The sequence below is a fragment of the Petromyzon marinus genome, chromosome 54 (assembly GCF_048934315.1).
Source record: "Petromyzon marinus isolate PM22_M1 ecotype Great Lakes invasive population chromosome 54, UKy_Petmar_22M1.pri1.0, whole genome shotgun sequence".
Lineage (NCBI taxonomy): Eukaryota > Metazoa > Chordata > Hyperoartia > Petromyzontiformes > Petromyzontidae > Petromyzon > Petromyzon marinus.
Window position 1 is genome coordinate 2,181,902 of NC_133720.1, and position 21,574 is coordinate 2,203,475.

Below are 21,574 nucleotides of genomic sequence, written 5' to 3' on the forward strand. Positions count from 1 at the left end.
CTTCTATGGTAAACTGGACTTCCATGGTAAACTGGACTCTCATGGTGAACAGGACTCTCATGGTGAACTGGACTTCCATGGTAAACTGGACTCCCATGGTGAACTGGACTCTCATGGTAAACTGAACTCTCATGGTAAACTGGACTGTCATGGTAAACTGGACTCCCATGGTAAACTGGACTTCCATGGTAAACTGGACTCTCATGGTGAACTGGACTCTGATGGTGAACTGGACTCTTATGGTAAACTGGACTCCCATGGTAAACTGGACTTCCATGGTAAACTGAACTCCCATGGTAAACTGTACTTCCATGGTAAACTGGACTATCATGGTCAATTGGACTCCCATTGTAAACTGAACTTCCATGGTAAACTGGACTTCGACGGTAAACTGGACTGTCATGGTAAACTGGACTCCCATGGTAAACTGGACTTCCATGGTAAACTGGACTTCCATGGTAAACTGGACTCTCATGGTGTACTGGACTGTCATGGTAAACTGGACTCCCACGGTAAACTGGACTTCTATGGTAAACTGGACTTCCATGGTAAACTGGACTTCCATGGTAAACTGGACTTCCATGGTAAACTGGACTCCCATGGTAAACTGGACTCTCATGGTAAACTGGACTTCCATGGTAAACTGGACTCTCATGGTAAACTGGACTTCTATGGAAAACTGGACTCCCATGGTAAACTGGACTTTCATGGTAAACTGGACTCTCATGGTTAACTGGACTGTCATGGTAAACTGGACTCCCATGGTAAACTGGACTTCTATGGTAAACTGGACTTCCATGGTAAACTGGACTCTCATGGTGAACAGGACTCTCATGGTGAACTGGACTTCCATGGTAAACTGGACTCCCATGGTGAACTGGACTCTCATGGTAAACTGAACTCTCATGGTAAACTGGACTCCCACGGTAAACTGGACTTCCATGGTAAACTGGACTCTCATGTTGAACTGGACTCTCATGGTGAACTGGACTCTCATGGTGAACTGGACTTTCATGGTAAACTGGACTCCCATGGTAAACTGGACTTCCATGGTAAACTGGACTCTCATGGTGAACTGGACTCTGATGGTAAACTGGACTTCCATCTTAAACTGGACTTCCATGGTAAACTGGACTCTCATGGCAAACTGGACTTCCATGGTAAACTGGACTCTCATGGTAAACTGGAATTCCATGGTAAACTGAACTCCCATGGTAAACTGGACTTCCATGGTAAACTGGACTCTCATGGTAAACTGGACTTCCATGGTAAACTGGACTCTCATGGTGAACTGGACTGTCATGGTAAACTGGACTATCATGGTCAATTGGACTCCCATTGTAAACTGAACTTCCATGGTAAACTGGACTTCGACGGTAAACTGGATTGTCATGGTAAATTGGACTCCCATGGTAAACTGGACTTCCATGGTAAACTGGACTTCCATGGTAAACTGGACTCTCATGGTGAACTGGACTGTCATGGTAAACTGGACTCCCATGGTAAACTAGACTTCCATGGTAAACTGGACTTCCATGGTAAACTGGACTTCCATGGTAAACTGGACTTCCATGGTAAACTTGACTTCCATGGTAAACTGTTCTCCCATGGTAAAATGGACTCTCATGGTAAACTGGACTTCCATGGTAAACTGGACTCTCATGGTAAACTGGACTTCTATGGTAAACTGGACTCCCATGGTAAACTGGACTCCCATGGTAAACTGGACTCTCATGGTGAACTGGACTCTCATGGTGAACTGGACTTCCATGATAAACTGGACTCTCATGGTAAACTGGAATTCCATGGTAAACTGAAGTCCCATGGTAAACTGGACTTCCATGATAAACTGGACTATCATGGTCAATTGGACTCCCATGGTAAACTGGACTTCTCTGGTAAACTGGACTTCCATGGTAAACTAGACTTCCATGGTAAACTGGACTCTCATGGTGAACTGGACTGTCATGGTAAACTGGACTCCCCTGGTAAACTGGACTTCCATGATAAACTGGACTCCCATGGTAAACTGGACTCTCATGGTAAACTGGACTTCTATGGTAAACTGGACTTCCATGGTAAACTGGACTTCAATGGTAAACTGGGCTCTCATGGTAAACTGGACTTCCATGATAAACTGGACTCTCATGGTAAACTGGACTTCCATGGTAAACTGGACTTCCATGGTAAACTTGACTCTCATGGTGAACTTGACTTCCATGGTAAACTGGACTCTCATGGTAACTGGACTTCCATAGTAAACTGGACTCTCATGGTAAACTGGACTTCTATGGTAAACTGGACTCTCATGGTGAAATGGACCCTCATGGTAAACTGGACTCTAATGGTAAACTGGACTTCCATGGTGAACTGAACTTCCATGGTAAACTGGACTACCATGGTAAACTGGACTGTCATGGTGAACTGGACTCTCATGGTGAACTGGACTCTCATGGCAACTGGAATCCCATGGTAAACTGGACTTCCATGGTAAACTGGACTCCCATGGTAAACTGGACTTCCATGGTAAACTGGACTCTCATTGTGAACTGGACTTCCATGGTAAACTGGACTCTCATGGTAAAATGGACTCCCATGGTAAACTGGACATCCATGGTAAACTGGACTTCGATGGTAAACTGGACTTCCATGGTAAACTGGACTCCCATGGTAAACTGGACTCTCATGGTAAACTGAACTTCCATGGTAAACTGGACTCTCATGGTAAACTGGACTTCTATGGAAAACTGGACTCCCATGGTAAACTGGACTTCCATGGTAAACTGGACTCTCATGGTAAATTGGACTCCCATGGTAAACTGGACTTCCATGGTAAACTGGACTTCGACGGTAAACTGGACTCTCATGGTAAACTGGACTTCCATGGTAAATTGAACTCTCATGGTTAATTGGACTGTCATGGTAAACTGGACTCCCATGGTAAACTGGACTTCTATGGTAAACTGGACTTCCATGGTAAACTGGACTTCCATGATAAACTGGAATCTCATGGTGAACTGGACTCTCATGGTGAACTGGACTTCAATATTAAACTGGACTCCCATGGTGAACTGGACTCTCATAGTAAACTGGACTCTCATGGTAAACTGGACTCCCACGGTAAACTGGACTTCCATGGTAAACTGGACTCTCATGTTGAACTGGACTCTCATGGTGAACTGGACTCTCATGGTGAACTGGACTGTCATGGTAAACTGGACTCCCATGGTAAACTGGACTTCCATGGTAAACTGGACTTCCATGGTAAACTGGACTCTCATTGTGAACTGGACTTCCATGGTAAACTGGACTCTCATGGTAAAATGGACTCCCATGGTAAACTGGACATCCATGGTAAACTGGACTTCGATGGTAAACTGGACTTCCATGGTAAACTGGACTCCCATGGTAAACTGGACTCTCATGGTAAACTGGACTTCCATGGTAAACTGGACTCTCATGGTAAACTGGACTTCTATGGAAAACTGGACTCCCATGGTAAACTGGACTTCCATGGTAAACTGGACTGTCATGGTAAATTGGACTTCCATGGTAAACTGGACTCTCATGGTTAACTGGACTGTCATGGTAAACTGGACTCCCATGGTAAACTGGACTTCTATGGTAAACTGGACTTCCATGGTAAACTGGACTCTCATGGTGAACAGGACTCTCATGGTGAACTGGACTTCCATGGTAAACTGGACTCCCATGGTGAACTGGACTCTCATGGTAAACTGAACTCTCATGGTAAACTGGACTGTCATGGTAAACTGGACTCCCATGGTAAACTGGACTTCCATGGTAAACTGGACTCTCATGGTGAACTGGACTCTGATGGTGAACTGGACTCTTATGGTAAACTGGACTCCCATGGTAAACTGGACTTCCATGGTAAACTGAACTCCCATGGTAAACTGTACTTCCATGGTAAACTGGACTATCATGGTCAATTGGACTCCCATTGTAAACTGAACTTCCATGGTAAACTGGACTTCGACGGTAAACTGGACTGTCATGGTAAACTGGACTCCCATGGTAAACTGGACTTCCATGGTAAACTGGACTTCCATGGTAAACTGGACTCTCATGGTGTACTGGACTGTCATGGTAAACTGGACTCCCACGGTAAACTGGACTTCTATGGTAAACTGGACTTCCATGGTAAACTGGACTTCCATGGTAAACTGGACTCCCATGGTAAACTGGACTTCCATGGTAAACTGGACTCTCATTGTGAACTGGACTTCCATGGTAAACTGGACTCTCATGGTAAAATGGACTCCCATGGTAAACTGGACATCCATGGTAAACTGGACTTCGATGGTAAACTGGACTTCCATGGTAAACTGGACTCCCATGGTAAACTGGACTCTCATGGTAAACTGGACTTCCATGGTAAACTGGACTCTCATGGTAAACTGGACTTCTATGGAAAACTGGACTCCCATGGTAAACTGGACTTCCATGGTAAACTGGACTCTCATGGTTAACTGGACTGTCATGGTAAACTGGACTCCCATGGTAAACTGGACTTCTATGGTAAACTGGACTTCCATGGTAAACTGGACTCTCATGGTGAACAGGACTCTCATGGTGAACTGGACTTCCATGGTAAACTGGACTCCCATGGTGAACTGGACTCTCATGGTAAACTGAACTCTCATGGTAAACTGGACTCCCACGGTAAACTGGACTTCCATGGTAAACTGGACTCTCATGTTGAACTGGACTCTCATGGTGAACTGGACTCTCATGGTGAACTGGACTTTCATGGTAAACTGGACTCCCATGGTAAACTGGACTTCCATGGTAAACTGGACTCTCATGGTGAACTGGACTCTGATGGTAAACTGGACTTCCATCTTAAACTGGACTTCCATGGTAAACTGGACTCTCATGGCAAACTGGACTTCCATGGTAAACTGGACTCTCATGGTAAACTGGAATTCCATGGTAAACTGAACTCCCATGGTAAACTGGACTTCCATGGTAAACTGGACTCTCATGGTAAACTGGACTTCCATGGTAAACTGGACTCTCATGGTGAACTGGACTGTCATGGTAAACTGGACTATCATGGTCAATTGGACTCCCATTGTAAACTGAACTTCCATGGTAAACTGGACTTCGACGGTAAACTGGATTGTCATGGTAAACTGGACTCCCATGGTAAACTGGACTTCCATGGTAAACTGGACTTCCATGGTAAACTGGACTCTCATGGTGAACTGGACTGTCATGGTAAACTGGACTCCCATGGTAAACTAGACTTCCATGGTAAACTGGACTTCCATGGTAAACTGGACTCTCATGGTGAACTGGACTCTCATGGTGAACTGGACTGTCATGGTAAACTGGACTCCCATGGTAAACTGGACATCTATGGTAAACTGGACTTCCATAGTAAACTGGACTCTCATGGTAAACTGGACTTCTATGGTAAACTGAACTTCCATGGTAAACTGGACTCTCATGGTAAACTGGACTTCCATGATAAACTGGACTCCCATGGTAAATTGGACTCTCATGGTAAACTGGACTTCTATGGTAAACTGGACTCCCATGGTAAACTGGACTCTCATGGTAAACTGGACTTCTATGGTAAACTGGACTTCCATGGTAAACTGAACTTCAATGGTAAACTGGGCTCTCATGGTAAACTGGACTTCCATGATAAACTGGACTCTCATGGTAAACTGGACTTCCATGGTAAACTGGACTTCCATGGTAAACTGGACTCTCATGGTGAACTGGACTTCCATGGTAAACTGGACTCTCATGGCAAACTGGACTTCCATGGTAAACTGGACTCTCATGGTAAACTGGAATTCCATGGTAAACTGAACTCCCATGGTAAACTGGACTTCCATGGTAAACTGGACTATCATGGTCAATTGGACTCCCATTGTAAACTGAACTTCCATGGTAAACTGGACTTCGACGGTAAACTGGACTGTCATGGCAAACTGGACTCCCATGGTAAACTGGACTTCTATGGTAAACTGGACTTCCATGGTAAACTGGACTTTCATGGTGAACTGGACTGTCATGGTAAACTGGACTCCCATGGTAAACTGGACTTCTATGGTAAACTGGACTTCCATGGTAAACTGGACTTCCATGGTAAACTGGACTTCCATGGTGAACTGGACTCTCATGGTGAACTGGACTGTCATGGTAAACTGGACTCCCATGGTAAACTGGACATCTATGGAAAACTGGACTTCCATAGTAAACTGGACTCTCATGGTAAACTGGACTTCTATGGTAAACTGGACTTCCATGGTAAACTGGACTCTCATGGTAAACTGGACTTCCATGATAAACTGGACTCCCATGGTAAACTGGACTCTCATGGTAAACTGGACTTCTATGGTAAAATGGACTCCCATGGTAAACTGGACTCTCATGGTAAACTGGACTTCTATGGAAAACTGGACTTCCATGGTAAACTGGACTTCAATGGTAAACTGGGCTCTCATGGTAAACTGGACTTCCATGATAAACTGGACTCTCATGGTAAACTGGACTTCCATGGTAAACTGGACTTCCATGGTAAACTTGACTCTCATGGTGAACTGGACTTCCATGGTAAACTGGACTCTCATGGTAAACTGGACTTCCATAGTAAACTGGACTCTCATGGTAAACTGGACTTCTATGGTAAACTGGACTCTCATGGTGAAATGGACCCTCATGGTAAACGGGACTCTAATGGTAAACTGGACTTCCATGGTGAACTGGACTTTCATGGTAAACTGGACTACCATGGTAAACTGGACTGTCATGGTGAACTGGACTCTCATGGTGAACTGGACTCTCATGGCAACTGGAATCCCATGGTAAACTGGACTTCCATGGTAAACTGGACTCCCATGGTAAACTGGACTTCCATGGTAAACTGGACTCTCATTGTGAACTGGACTTCCATGGTAAACTGGACTCTCATGGTAAAATGGACTCCCATGGTAAACTGGACATCCATGGTAAACTGGACTTCGATGGTAAACTGGACTTCCATGGTAAACTGGACTCCCATGGTAAACTGGACTTCCATGGTAAACTGGACTCTCATGGTAAACTGGACTTCTATGGAAAACTGGACTCCCATGGTAAACTGGACTTCCATGGTAAACTGGACTCTCATGGTAAATTGGACTCCCATGGTAAACTGGACTTCCATGGTAAACTGGACTTCGACGGTAAACTGGACTCTCATGGTAAACTGGACTTCCATGGTAAACTGGACTCTCATGGTTAACTGGACTGTCATGGTAAACTGGACTCCCATGGTAAACTGGACTTCTATGGTAAACTGGACTTCCATGGTAAACTGGACTCTCATGGTGAACTGGACTGTCATGGTAAACTGGACTTCCATGGTAAACTGGACTTCCATGGTAAACTGGACTCTGACGGTGAACTGGACTCTCATGGTGAACTGGACTGTCATGGTAAACTGGACTCCCATGGTAAACTGGACATCTATGGTAAACTGGACTTCCATAGTAAACTGGACTCTCATGGTAAACTGGACTTCTATGGTAAACTGAACTTCCATGGTAAACTGGACTCCCATGGTAAACTGGACATCTATGGTAAACTGGACTTCCATAGTAAACTGGACTTCCATGGTAAACTGGACTCTCATGGCAAACTGGACTTCCATGGTAAACTGGACTCTCATGGTAAACTGGAATTCCATGGTAAACTGAACTCCCATGGTAAACTGGACTTCCATGGTAAACTGGACTCTCATGGTAAACTGGACTTCCATGGTAAACTGGACTCTCATGGTGAACTGGACTGTCATGGTAAACTGGACTATCATGGTCAATTGGACTCCCATTGTAAACTGAACTTCCATGGTAAACTGGACTTCGACGGTAAACTGGATTGTCATGGTAAACTGGACTCCCATGGTAAACTGGACTTCCATGGTAAACTGGACTTCCATGGTAAACTGGACTGTCATGGTAAACTGGACTCCCATGGTAAACTAGACTTCCATGGTAAACTGGACTTCCATGGTAAACTGGACTCTCATGGTGAACTGGACTCTCATGGTGAACTGGACTGTCATGGTAAACTGGACTCCCATGGTAAACTGGACATCTATGGTAAACTGGACTTCCATAGTAAACTGGACTCTCATGGTAAACTGGACTTCTATGGTAAACTGAACTTCCATGGTAAACTGGACTCTCATGGTAAACTGGACTTCCATGATAAACTGGACTCCCATGGTAAATTGGACTCTCATGGTAAACTGGACTTCTATGGTAAACTGGACTCCCATGGTAAACTGGACTCTCATGGTAAACTGGACTTCTATGGTAAACTGGACTTCCATGGTAAACTGAACTTCAATGGTAAACTGGGCTCTCATGGTAAACTGGACTTCCATGATAAACTGGACTCTCATGGTAAACTGGACTTCCATGGTAAACTGGACTTCCATGGTAAACTGGACTCTCATGGTGAACTGGACTTCCATGGTAAACTGGACTCTCATGGCAAACTGGACTTCCATGGTAAACTGGACTCTCATGGTAAACTGGAATTCCATGGTAAACTGAACTCCCATGGTAAACTGGACTTCCATGGTAAACTGGACTATCATGGTCAATTGGACTCCCATTGTAAACTGGACTTCTATGGTAAACTGGACTTCCATGGTAAACTGGACTTTCATGGTGAACTGGACTGTCATGGTAAACTGGACTCCCATGGTAAACTGGACTTCTATGGTAAACTGGACTTCCATGGTAAACTGGACTTCCATGGTAAACTGGACTTCCATGGTGAACTGGACTCTCATGGTGAACTGGACTGTCATGGTAAACTGGACTCCCATGGTAAACTGGACATCTATGGAAAACTGGACTTCCATAGTAAACTGGACTCTCATGGTAAACTGGACTTCTATGGTAAACTGGACTTCCATGGTAAACTGGACTCTCATGGTAAACTGGACTTCCATGATAAACTGGACTCCCATGGTAAACTGGACTCTCATGGTAAACTGGACTTCTATGGTAAAATGGACTCCCATGGTAAACTGGACTCTCATGGTAAACTGGACTTCTATGGTAAAATGGACTTCCATGATAAACTGGACTCTCATGGTAAACTGGACTTCCATGGTAAACTGGACTTCCATGGTAAACTTGACTCTCATGGTGAACTGGACTTCCATGGTAAACTGGACTCTCATGGTAAACTGGACTTCCATAGTAAACTGGACTCTCATGGTAAACTGGACTTCTATGGTAAACTGGACTCTCATGGTGAAATGGACCCTCATGGTAAACGGGACTCTAATGGTAAACTGGACTTCCATGGTGAACTAGACTTTCATGGTAAACTGGACTACCATGGTAAACTGGACTGTCATGGTGAACTGGACTCTCATGGTGAACTGGACTCTCATGGCAACTGGAATCCCATGGTAAACTGGACTTCCATGGTAAACTGGACTCCCATGGTAAACTGGACTTCCATGGTAAACTGGACTCTCATTGTGAACTGGACTTCCATGGTAAACTGGACTCTCATGGTAAAATGGACTCCCATGGTAAACTGGACATCCATGGTAAACTGGACTTCGATGGTAAACTGGACTTCCATGGTAAACTGGACTCCCATGGTAAACTGGACTTCCATGGTAAACTGGACTCTCATGGTAAACTGGACTTCTATGGAAAACTGGACTCCCATGGTAAACTGGACTTCCATGGTAAACTGGACTCTCATGGTAAATTGGACTCCCATGGTAAACTGGACTTCCATGGTAAACTGGACTTCGACGGTAAACTGGACTCTCATGGTAAACTGGACTTCCATGGTAAACTGGACTCTCATGGTTAACTGGACTGTCATGGTAAACTGGACTCCCATGGTAAACTGGACTTCTATGGTAAACTGGACTTCCATGGTAAACTGGACTCTCATGGTGAACTGGACTGTCATGGTAAACTGGACTTCCATGGTAAACTGGACTTCCATGGTAAACTGGACTCTGACGGTGAACTGGACTCTCATGGTGAACTGGACTGTCATGGTAAACTGGACTCCCATGGTAAACTGGACATCTATGGTAAACTGGACTTCCATAGTAAACTGGACTCTCATGGTAAACTGGACTTCTATGGTAAACTGAACTTCCATGGTAAACTGGACTCTCATGGTAAACTGGACTTCCATGATAAACTGGACTCCCATGGTAAACTGGACTCTCATGGTAAACTGGACTTCTATGGTAAACTGGACTTCCATGTTAAACTGGACTTCAATGGTAAACTGGGCTCTCATGGTAAACTGGACTTCCATGATAAACTGGACTCTCATGGTAAACTGGACTTCCATGGTAAACTGGACTTCCATGGTAAACTTGACTCTCATGGTGAACTGGACTTCCATGGAAAACTGGACTCTCATGGTAAACTGGACTTCCATAGTAAACTGGACTCTCATGGTAAACTGGACTTCTATGGTAAACTGGACTCTCATGGTGAAATGGACCCTCATGGTAAACTGGACTCTAATGGTAAACTGGACTTCCATGGTGAACTGGACTTCAATGGTAAACTGGACTACCATGGTCATCTGGACTGTCATGGTGAACTGGACTCTCATGGTGAACTGGACTCTCATGGCAACTGGAATCCCATGGTAAACTGGACTTCCATGGTAAACTGGACTCCCATGGTAAACTGGACTCTCATGGTAAACTGGACTTCCATGGTAAACTGGACTCTCATGGTAAACTGGACTTCTATGGAAAACTGGACTCCCATGGTAAACTGGACTTCCATGGAAAACTGGACTCTCATGGTAAATTGGACTCCCATGGTAAACTGGACTTCCATGGTAAACTGGACTTCGATGGTAAACTGGACTCACATGGTAAACTGGACTTCCATGGTAAACTGGACTCTCATGGTTAACTGGACTGTCATGGTAAACTGGACTCCCATGGTAAACTGGACTCCTATGGTAAACTGGACTTCCATGGTAAACTGGACTTCCATGGTAAACTGGAATCTCATGGTGAACTGGACTCTCATGGTGAACTGGACTTCCATATTAAACTGGACTCCCATGGTGAACTGGACTCTCATGGTAAACTGGACTCTCATGGTAAACTGGACTTCTATGGTAAAATGGACTCCCATGGTAAACTGGACTCTCATGGTAAACTGGACTTCTATGGTAAAATGGACTTCCATGATAAACTGGACTCTCATGGTAAACTGGACTTCCATGGTAAACTGGACTTCCATGGTAAACTGGACTCTCATGGTAAACTGGACTTCCATAGTAAACTGGACTCTCATGGTAAACTGGACTTCTATGGTAAACTGGACTCTCATGGTGAAATGGACCCTCATGGTAAACGGGACTCTAATGGTAAACTGGACTTCCATGGTGAACTGGACTTTCATGGTAAACTGGACTACCATGGTAAACTGGACTGTCATGGTGAACTGGACTCTCATGGTGAACTGGACTCTCATGGCAACTGGAATCCCATGGTAAACTGGACTTCCATGGTAAACTGGACTCCCATGGTAAACTGGACTTCCATGGTAAACTGGACTCTCATTGTGAACTGGACTTCCATGGTAAACTGGACTCTCATGGTAAAATGGACTCCCATGGTAAACTGGACATCCATGGTAAACTGGACTTCGATGGTAAACTGGACTTCCATGGTAAACTGGACTCCCATGGTAAACTGGACTTCCATGGTAAACTGGACTCTCATGGTAAACTGGACTTCTATGGAAAACTGGACTCCCATGGTAAACTGGACTTCCATGGTAAACTGGACTCTCATGGTAAATTGGACTCCCATGGTAAACTGGACTTCCATGGTAAACTGGACTTCGACGGTAAACTGGACTCTCATGGTAAACTGGACTTCCATGGTAAACTGGACTCTCATGGTTAACTGGACTGTCATGGTAAACTGGACTCCCATGGTAAACTGGACTTCTATGGTAAACTGGACTTCCATGGTAAACTGGACTCTCATGGTGAACTGGACTGTCATGGTAAACTGGACTTCCATGGTAAACTGGACTTCCATGGTAAACTGGACTCTGACGGTGAACTGGACTCTCATGGTGAACTGGACTGTCATGGTAAACTGGACTCCCATGGTAAACTGGACATCTATGGTAAACTGGACTTCCATAGTAAACTGGACTCTCATGGTAAACTGGACTTCTATGGTAAACTGAACTTCCATGGTAAACTGGACTCTCATGGTAAACTGGATTTCCATGATAAACTGGACTCCCATGGTAAACTGGACTCTCATGGTAAACTGGACTTCTATGGTAAACTGGACTTCCATGTTAAACTGGACTTCAATGGTAAACTGGGCTCTCATGGTAAACTGGACTTCCATGATAAACTGGACTCTCATGGTAAACTGGACTTCCATGGTAAACTGGACTTCCATGGTAAACTTGACTCTCATGGTGAACTGGACTTCCATGGAAAACTGGACTCTCATGGTAAACTGGACTTCCATAGTAAACTGGACTCTCATGGTAAACTGGACTTCTATGGTAAACTGGACTCTCATGGTGAAATGGACCCTCATGGTAAACTGGACTCTAATGGTAAACTGGACTTCCATGGTGAACTGGACTTCAATGGTAAACTGGACTACCATGGTCATCTGGACTGTCATGGTGAACTGGACTCTCATGGTGAACTGGACTCTCATGGCAACTGGAATCCCATGGTAAACTGGACTTCCATGGTAAACTGGACTCCCATGGTAAACTGGACTCTCATGGTAAACTGGACTTCCATGGTAAACTGGACTCTCATGGTAAACTGGACTTCTATGGAAAACTGGACTCCCATGGTAAACTGGACTTCCATGGAAAACTGGACTCTCATGGTAAATTGGACTCCCATGGTAAACTGGACTTCCATGGTAAACTGGACTTCGATGGTAAACTGGACTCACATGGTAAACTGGACTTCCATGGTAAACTGGACTCTCATGGTTAACTGGACTGTCATGGTAAACTGGACTCCCATGGTAAACTGGACTCCTATGGTAAACTGGACTTCCATGGTAAACTGGACTTCCATGGTAAACTGGAATCTCATGGTGAACTGGACTCTCATGGTGAACTGGACTTCCATATTAAACTGGACTCCCATGGTGAACTGGACTCTCATGGTAAACTGGACTGTCATGGTAAACTGGACTCCCATGGTAAACTGGACTTCCATGGTAAACTGGACTCCCATGGTAAACGGGACTTCCATGGTAAACTGGACTCTCATTGTGAACTGGACTTCCATGGTAAACTGGACTCTCATGGTAAAATGGACTCCCATGGTAAACTGGACATCCATGGTAAACTGGACTTCGATGGTAAACTGGACTTCCATGGTAAACTGGACTCTCATGGTAAACTGGACTCTCATGGTGAACTGGACTTCCATGGTAAACTGGACTCTCACGGTAAACTGGACTTCTATGGAAAACTGGACTCCCATGGTAAACTGGACTTCCATGGTAAACTGGACTCTCATGGTAAATTGGACTTCCATGGTAAACTGGACTCTCATGGTTAACTGGACTGTCATGGTAAACTGGACTCCCATGGTAAACTGGACTTCTATGGTAAACTGGACTTCCATGGTAAACTGGACTCTCATGGTGAACAGGACTCTCATGGTGAACTGGACTTCCATGGTAAACTGGACTCCCATGGTGAACTGGACTCTCATGGTAAACTGGACTCTCATGGTAAACTGGACTCCCACGGTAAACTGGACTTCCATGGTAAACTGGACTCTCATGTTGAACTGGACTCTCATGGTGAACTGGACTCTCATGGTGAACTGGACTGTCATGGTAAACTGGACTCCCATGGTAAACTGGACTTCCATGGTAAACTGGACTCTCATGGTGAACTGGACTCTGATGGTGAACTGGACTCTCATGGTAAACTGGACTTCCATGGTAAACTGGACTTCCATGGTAAACTGGAATTCCATGGTAAACTGGACTCTCATGGCAAACTGGACTTCCATGGTAAACTGGACTCCCATGGTAAACTGGACTCTCATGGTAAACTGGACTTCCATGGTAAACTGGACTCTCATGGTAAACGGGACTTCTATGGAAAACTGGACTCCCATGGTAAACTGGACTTCCATGGTAAACTGGACTCTCATGGTAAATTGGACTTCCATGGTAAACTGGACTCTCATGGTTAACTGGACTGTCATGGTAAACTGGACTCCCATGGTAAACTGGACTTCTATGGTAAACTGGACTTCCATGGTAAACTGGACTCTCATGGTGAACAGGACTCTCATGGTGAACTGGACTTCCATGGTAAACTGGACTCCCATGGTGAACTGGACTCTCATGGTAAACTGGACTCTCATGGTAAACTGGACTCCCACGGTAAACTGGATTCCATGGTAAACTGGACTCTCATGTTGAACTGGACTTCCATGGTAAACTGGACTCTCATGGTGAACTGGACTCTGATGGTGAACTGGACTCTCATGGTAAACTGGAATTCCATGGTAAACTGAACTCCCATGGTAAACTGGACTTCCATGGTAAACTGGACTATCATGGTCAATTGGACTCCCATTGTAAACTGAACTTCCATGGTAAACTGGACTTCGACGGTAAACTGGACTGTCATGGTAAACTGGACTTCCATGGTAAACTGGACTTCCATGGTAAACTGGACTCTCATGGTGAACTGGACTGTCATGGTAAACTGGACTCCCATGGTAAACTGGATTTCTATGGTAAACTGGACTTCCATGGTAAACTGGACTTCCATGGTAAACTGGACTTCCATGGTAAACTGGACTCTCATGGTGAACTGGACTGTCATGGTAAACTGGACTCCCATGGTAAACTGGACATCTATGGTAAACTGGACTTCCATAGTAAACTGGACTCTCATGGTAAACTGGACTTCTATGGTAAACTGGACTTCCATGGTAAACTGGACTCTCATGGTAAACTGGACTTCCATGATAAACTGGACTCCCATGGTAAACTGGACTCTCATGGTAAAATGGACTTCTATGGTAAACTGGACTTCCATGGTAAACTGGACTTCAATGGTAAACTGGGCTCTCATGGTAAACTGGACTTCCATGATAAACTGGACTCTCATGGTAAACTGAACTTCCATGGTAAACTGGACTTCCATGGTAAACTTGACTCTCATGGTGAACTGGACTTCCATGGTAAACTGGACTCTCATGGTAAACTGGACTTCCATAGTAAACTGGACTCTCATGGTAAACTGGACTTCTATGGTAAACTGGACTCTCATGGTGAAATGGACCCTCATGGTAAACTGGACTCTAATGGTAAACTGGACTTCCATGGTGAACTGGACTTCAATGGTAAACTGGACTACCATGGTAAACTGGACTGTCATGGTGAACTGGACTCTCATGGTGAACTGGACTCTCATGGCAACTGGAATCCCATGGTAAACTGGACTTCCATGGTAAACTGGACTCCCATGGTAAACTGGACTTCCATGGTAAACTGGACTCTCATTGTGAACTGGACTTCCATGGTAAACTGGACTCTCATGGTAAAATGGACTCCCATGGTAAACTGGACATCCATGGTAAACTGGACTTCGATGGTAAACTGGACGTCCATGGTAAACTGGACTCCCATGGTAAACTGGACTCTCATGGTAAACTGGACTTCCATGGTAAACTGGACTCTCATGGTAAACTGGACTTCTATGGAAAACTGGACTCCCATGGTAAACTGGACTTCCATGGTAAACTGGACTCTCATGGTAAATTGGACTCCCATGGTAAACTGGACTTCCATGGTAAACTGGACTTCGACGGTAAACTGGACTCTCATGGTAAACTGGACTTCCATGGTAAACTGGACTCTCATGGTTAACTGGACTGTCATGGTAAACTGGACTCCCATGGTAAACTGGACTTCTATGGTAAACTGGACTTCCATGGTAAACTGGACTTCCATGGTAAACTGGACTCTCATGGTGAACTGGACTTCCATGGTAAACTGGACTCCCATGGTGAACTGGACTCTCATGGTAAACTGGACTCCCACGGTAAACTGGACTTCCATGGTAAACTGGACTCTCATGTTGAACTGGACTCTCATGGTGAACTGGACCCTCATGGTAAACTGGACTCCCATGGTAAACTGGACTCTCATGGTAAACTGGACTTCCATGGTAAACTGGACTTCCATGGTAAACTGGACTCCCATGCTGAACTGGACTTCCATGCTGAACTGGACTTCCATGGTAAACTGGACTTCCATGGTAAACTGGACTCTCATGGTGAACTGGACTTCCATGGTAAACTGGACTCTCATGGTGAACTGGACTCTCATGAGGAACTGGACTGTCATAGTAAACTGGACTCCCAGGGTAAAATGGACTTCCATGGTGAACTGGACTCCCATGGTAAACTGGACTCTCATGGGAAACTGGACTTCTATGGTAAACTGGACTTCCATGGTAAACTGGACTCTCATGGTAAACTGGACTTCTATGGTAAACTGGACTTCCATGGTAAACTGGTCTTCCATGGTAAACTCGACTCTCATGGTGAACTGGACCCTCACGGTTAACTGGACTCTAATGGTAAACTGGACTTCCATGGTGAACTGCACTTCCATGGTAAACTGTACTTCCCATGGTAAACTGGACTCTCATGGTAAATTGGACTTCTATGGTAAACTGGACTTCAATGGTAAACTGGGCTCTCATGGTAAACTGGACTTCCATGATAAACTGGACTCTCATGGTAAACTGGACTTCCATGGTAAACTGGACTTCCATGGTAAACTTGACTCTCATGGTGAACTGGACTTCCATGGTAAACTGGACTCTCATGGTAAACTGGACTTCCATAGTAAACTGGACTCTCATGGTAAACTGGACTTCTATGGTAAACTGGACTCTCATGGTGAAATGGACCCTCATGGTAAACTGGACTCTAATGGTAAACTGGACTTCCATGGTGAACTGGACTTCCATGGTAAACTGGACTACCATGGTAAACTGGACTGTCATGGTGAACTGGACTCTCATGGTGAACTGGACTCTCATGGCAACTGGAATCCCATGGTAAACTGGACTTCCATGGTAAACTGGACTCCCATGGTAAACTGGACTTCCATGGTAAACTGGACTCACATTGTGAACTGGACTTCCATGGTAAACTGGACTCTCATGGTAAATTGGACTTCCATGGTAAACTGGACTCTCATGGTTAACTGGACTGTCATGGTAAACTGGACTCCCATGGTAAACTGGACTTCTATGGTAAACTGGACTTCCATGGTAAACTGGACTCTCATGGTGAACAGGACTCTCATGGTGAACTGGACTTCCATGGTAAACTGGACTCCCATGGTGAACTGGACTCTCATGGTAAACTGGACTCTCATGGTAAACTGGACTCCCACGGTAAACTGGACTTCCATGGTAAACTGGACTCTCATGTTGAACTGGACTCTCATGGTGAACTGGACTCTCATGGTGAACTGGACTGTCATGGTAAACTGGACTCCCATGGTAAACTGGACTTCCATGGTAAACTGGACTCTCATGGTGAACTGGACTCTGATGGTGAACTGGACTCTCATGGTAAACTGGACTTCCATGGTAAACTGGACTTCCATGGTAAACTGGAATTCCATGGTAAACTGGACTCTCATGGCAAACTGGACTTCCATGGTAAACTGGACTCCCATGGTAAACTGGACTTCCATGGTAAACTGGACTCTCATGGTAAACTGGACTTCCATGATAAACTGGACTCCCATGGTAAACTGGACTCTCATGGTAAACTGGACTTCTATGGTAAACTGGACTTCCATGGTAAACTGGACTTCAATGGTAAACTGGGCTCTCATGGTAAACTGGACTTCCATGATAAACTGGACTCTCATGGTAAACTGAACTTCCATGGTAAACTGGACTTCCATGGTAAACTTGACTCTCATGGTGAACTGGACTTCCATGGTAAACTGGACTCTCATGGTAAACTGGACTTCCATAGTAAACTGGACTCTCATGGTAAACTGGACTTCTATGGTAAACTGGACTCTCATGGTGAAATGGACCCTCATGGTAAACTGGACTCTAATGGTAAACTGGACTTCCATGGTGAACTGGACTTCAATGGTAAACTGGACTACCATGGTAAACTGGACTGTCATGGTGAACTGGACTCTCATGGTGAACTGGACTCTCATGGCAACTGGAATCCCATGGTAAACTGGACTTCCATGGTAAACTGGACTCCCATGGTAAACTGGACTTCCATGGTAAACTGGACTCTCATTGTGAACTGGACTTCCATGGTAAACTGGACTCTCATGGTAAAATGGACTCCCATGGTAAACTGGACATCCATGGTAAACTGGACTTCGATGGTAAACTGGACGTCCATGGTAAACTGGACTCCCATGGTAAACTGGACTCTCATGGTAAACTGGACTTCCATGGTAAACTGGACTCTCATGGTAAACTGGACTTCTATGGAAAACTGGACTCCCATGGTAAACTGGACTTCCATGGTAAACTGGACTCTCATGGTAAATTGGACTCCCATGGTAAACTGGACTTCCATGGTAAACTGGACTTCGACGGTAAACTGGACTCTCATGGTAAACTGGACTTCCATGGTAACCTGGACTCTCATGGTTAACTGGACTGTCATGGTAAACTGGACTCCAAAGGTAAACTGGACTTCTATGGTAAACTGGACTTCCATGGTAAACTGGACTTCCATGGTAAACTGGACTCTCATGGTGAACTGGACTTCCATGGTAAACTGGACTCCCATGGTGAACTGGACTCTCATGGTAAACTGGACTCCCACGGTAACCTGGACTTCCATGGTAAACTGGACTCTCATGTTGAACTGGACTCTCATGGTGAACTGGACTCTCATGGTGAACTGGACTGTCATGGTAAACTGGACTTCCATGGTAAACTGGACTCCCATGGTAAACTGGACTTCCATGGTAAACTGGACTCTCATGGTGAACTGGACCCTCATGGTAAACTGGACTCCCATGGTAAACTGGACTCTCATGGTAAACTGGACTTCCATGGTAAACTGGACTTCCATGGTAAACTGGACTCCCATGCTGAACTGGACTTCCATGCTGAACTGGACTTCCATGGTAAACTGGACTTCCATGGTAAACTGGACTCTCATGGTGAACTGGACTTCCATGGTAAACTGGACTCTCATGGTGAACTGGACTCTCATGAGGAACTGGACTGTCATAGTAAACTGGACTCCCAGGGTAAAATGGACTTCCATGGTGAACTGGACTCCCATGGTAAACTGGACTCTCATGGGAAACTGGACTTCTATGGTAAACTGGTCTTCCATGGTAAACTCGACTCTCATGGTGAACTGGACCCCCACGGTTAACTGGACTCTAATGGTAAACTGGACTTCCATGGTGAACTGCACTTCCATGGTAAACTGTACTTCCCATGGTAAACTGGACTCTCATGGTAAATTGGACTTCTATGGTAAACTGGACTTCAATGGTAAACTGGGCTCTCATGGTAAACTGGACTTCCATGATAAACTGGACTCTCATGGTAAACTGGACTTCCATGGTAAACTGGACTTCCATGGTAAACTTGACTCTCATGGTGAACTGGACTTCCATGGTAAACTGGACTCTCATGGTAAACTGGACTTCCATAGTAAACTGGACTCTCATGGTAAACTGGACTTCTATGGTAAACTGGACTCTCATGGTGAAATGGACCCTCATGGTAAACTGGACTCTAATGGTAAACTGGACTTCCATGGTGAACTGGACTTCCATGGTAAACTGGACTACCATGGTAAACTGGACTGTCATGGTGAACTGGACTCTCATGGTGAACTGGACTCTCATGGCAACTGGAATCCCATGGTAAACTGGACTTCCATGGTAAACTGGACTCCCATGGTAAACTGGACTTCTATGGTAAACTGGACTTCCATGGTAAACTGGACTCTCATGGTGAACAGGACTCTCATGGTGAACTGGACTTCCATGGTAAACTGGACTCCCATGGTGAACTGGACTCTCATGGTAAACTGGACTCTCATGGTAAACTGGACTCCCACGGTAAACTGGACTTCCATGGTAAACTGGACTCTCATGTTGAACTGGACTCTCATGGTGAACTGGACTCTCATGGTGAACTGGACTGTCATGGTAAACTGGACTCCCATGGTAAACTGGACTTCCATGGTAAACTGGACTCTCATGGTGAACTGGACTCTGATGGTGAACTGGACTCTCATGGTAAACTGGACTTCCATGGTAAACTGGACTTCCATGGTAAACTGGTATTCCATGGTAAACTGGACTCTCATGGCAAACTGGACTTCCATGGTAAACTGGACTCCCATGGTAAACTGGACTTCCATGGTAAACTGGACTCTCATGGTAAACGGGACTTCTATGGAAAACTGGACTCCCATGGTAAACTGGACTTCCATGGTAAACTGGACTCTCATGGTAAATTGGACTTCCATGGTAAACTGGACTCTCATGGTTAACTGGACTGTCATGGTAAACTGGACTCCCATGGTAAACTGGACTTCTATGGTAAACTGGACTTTCATGGTAAACTGCACTCTCATGGTGAACAGGACTCTCATGGTGAACTGGACTTCCATGGTAAACTGGACTCCCATGGTGAACTGGACTCTCATGGTAAACTGGACTCTCATGGTAAACTGGACTGTCATGGTAAACTGAACTCCCATGGTAAACTGGACTTCCATGGTAAACTGGACTCTCATGGTGAACTGGACTCTGATGGTGAACTGGACTCTCATGGTAAACTGGAATTCCATGGTAAACTGAAATCCCATGGTAAACTGCACGTCCATGGTAAACTGGACTATCATGGTCAATTGGACTCCCATTGTAAACTGAACTTCCATGGTAAACTGGACTTCGACGGTAAACTGGACTGTCATGGTAAACTGGACTCCCATGGTAAACTGGACTTCTATGGTAAACTGGACTTCCATGGTAAACTGGACTCTCATGGTGAACTGGACTGTCATGGTAAACTGGACTCCCATGGTAAACTGGACTTCTATGGTAAACTCGACTTCAATGGTAAACTGGACTTCCATGGTAAACTGGACTCTCATGGTGAACTGGACTCTCATGGTGAACTGGACTGTCATGCTAAACTGGACTCCCATGGTAAACTGGACATCTATGGTAAACTGGACTTCCATAGTAAAATGGACTCTCATGGTAAACTGGACTTCTATGGTAAACTGGACTTCCATGGTAAACTGGACTCTCATGGTAAACTGGACTTCCATGATAAACTGGACTCCCATGGTAAACTGGACTCTCATGGTAAACTGGACTTCTATGGTAAACTGGACTTCCATGGTAAACTGGACTTCAATGGTAAACTGGGCTCTCATGGTAAACTGGACTTCCATGATAAACTGGACTCTCATGGTAAACTGGACTTCCATGGTAAACTGGACT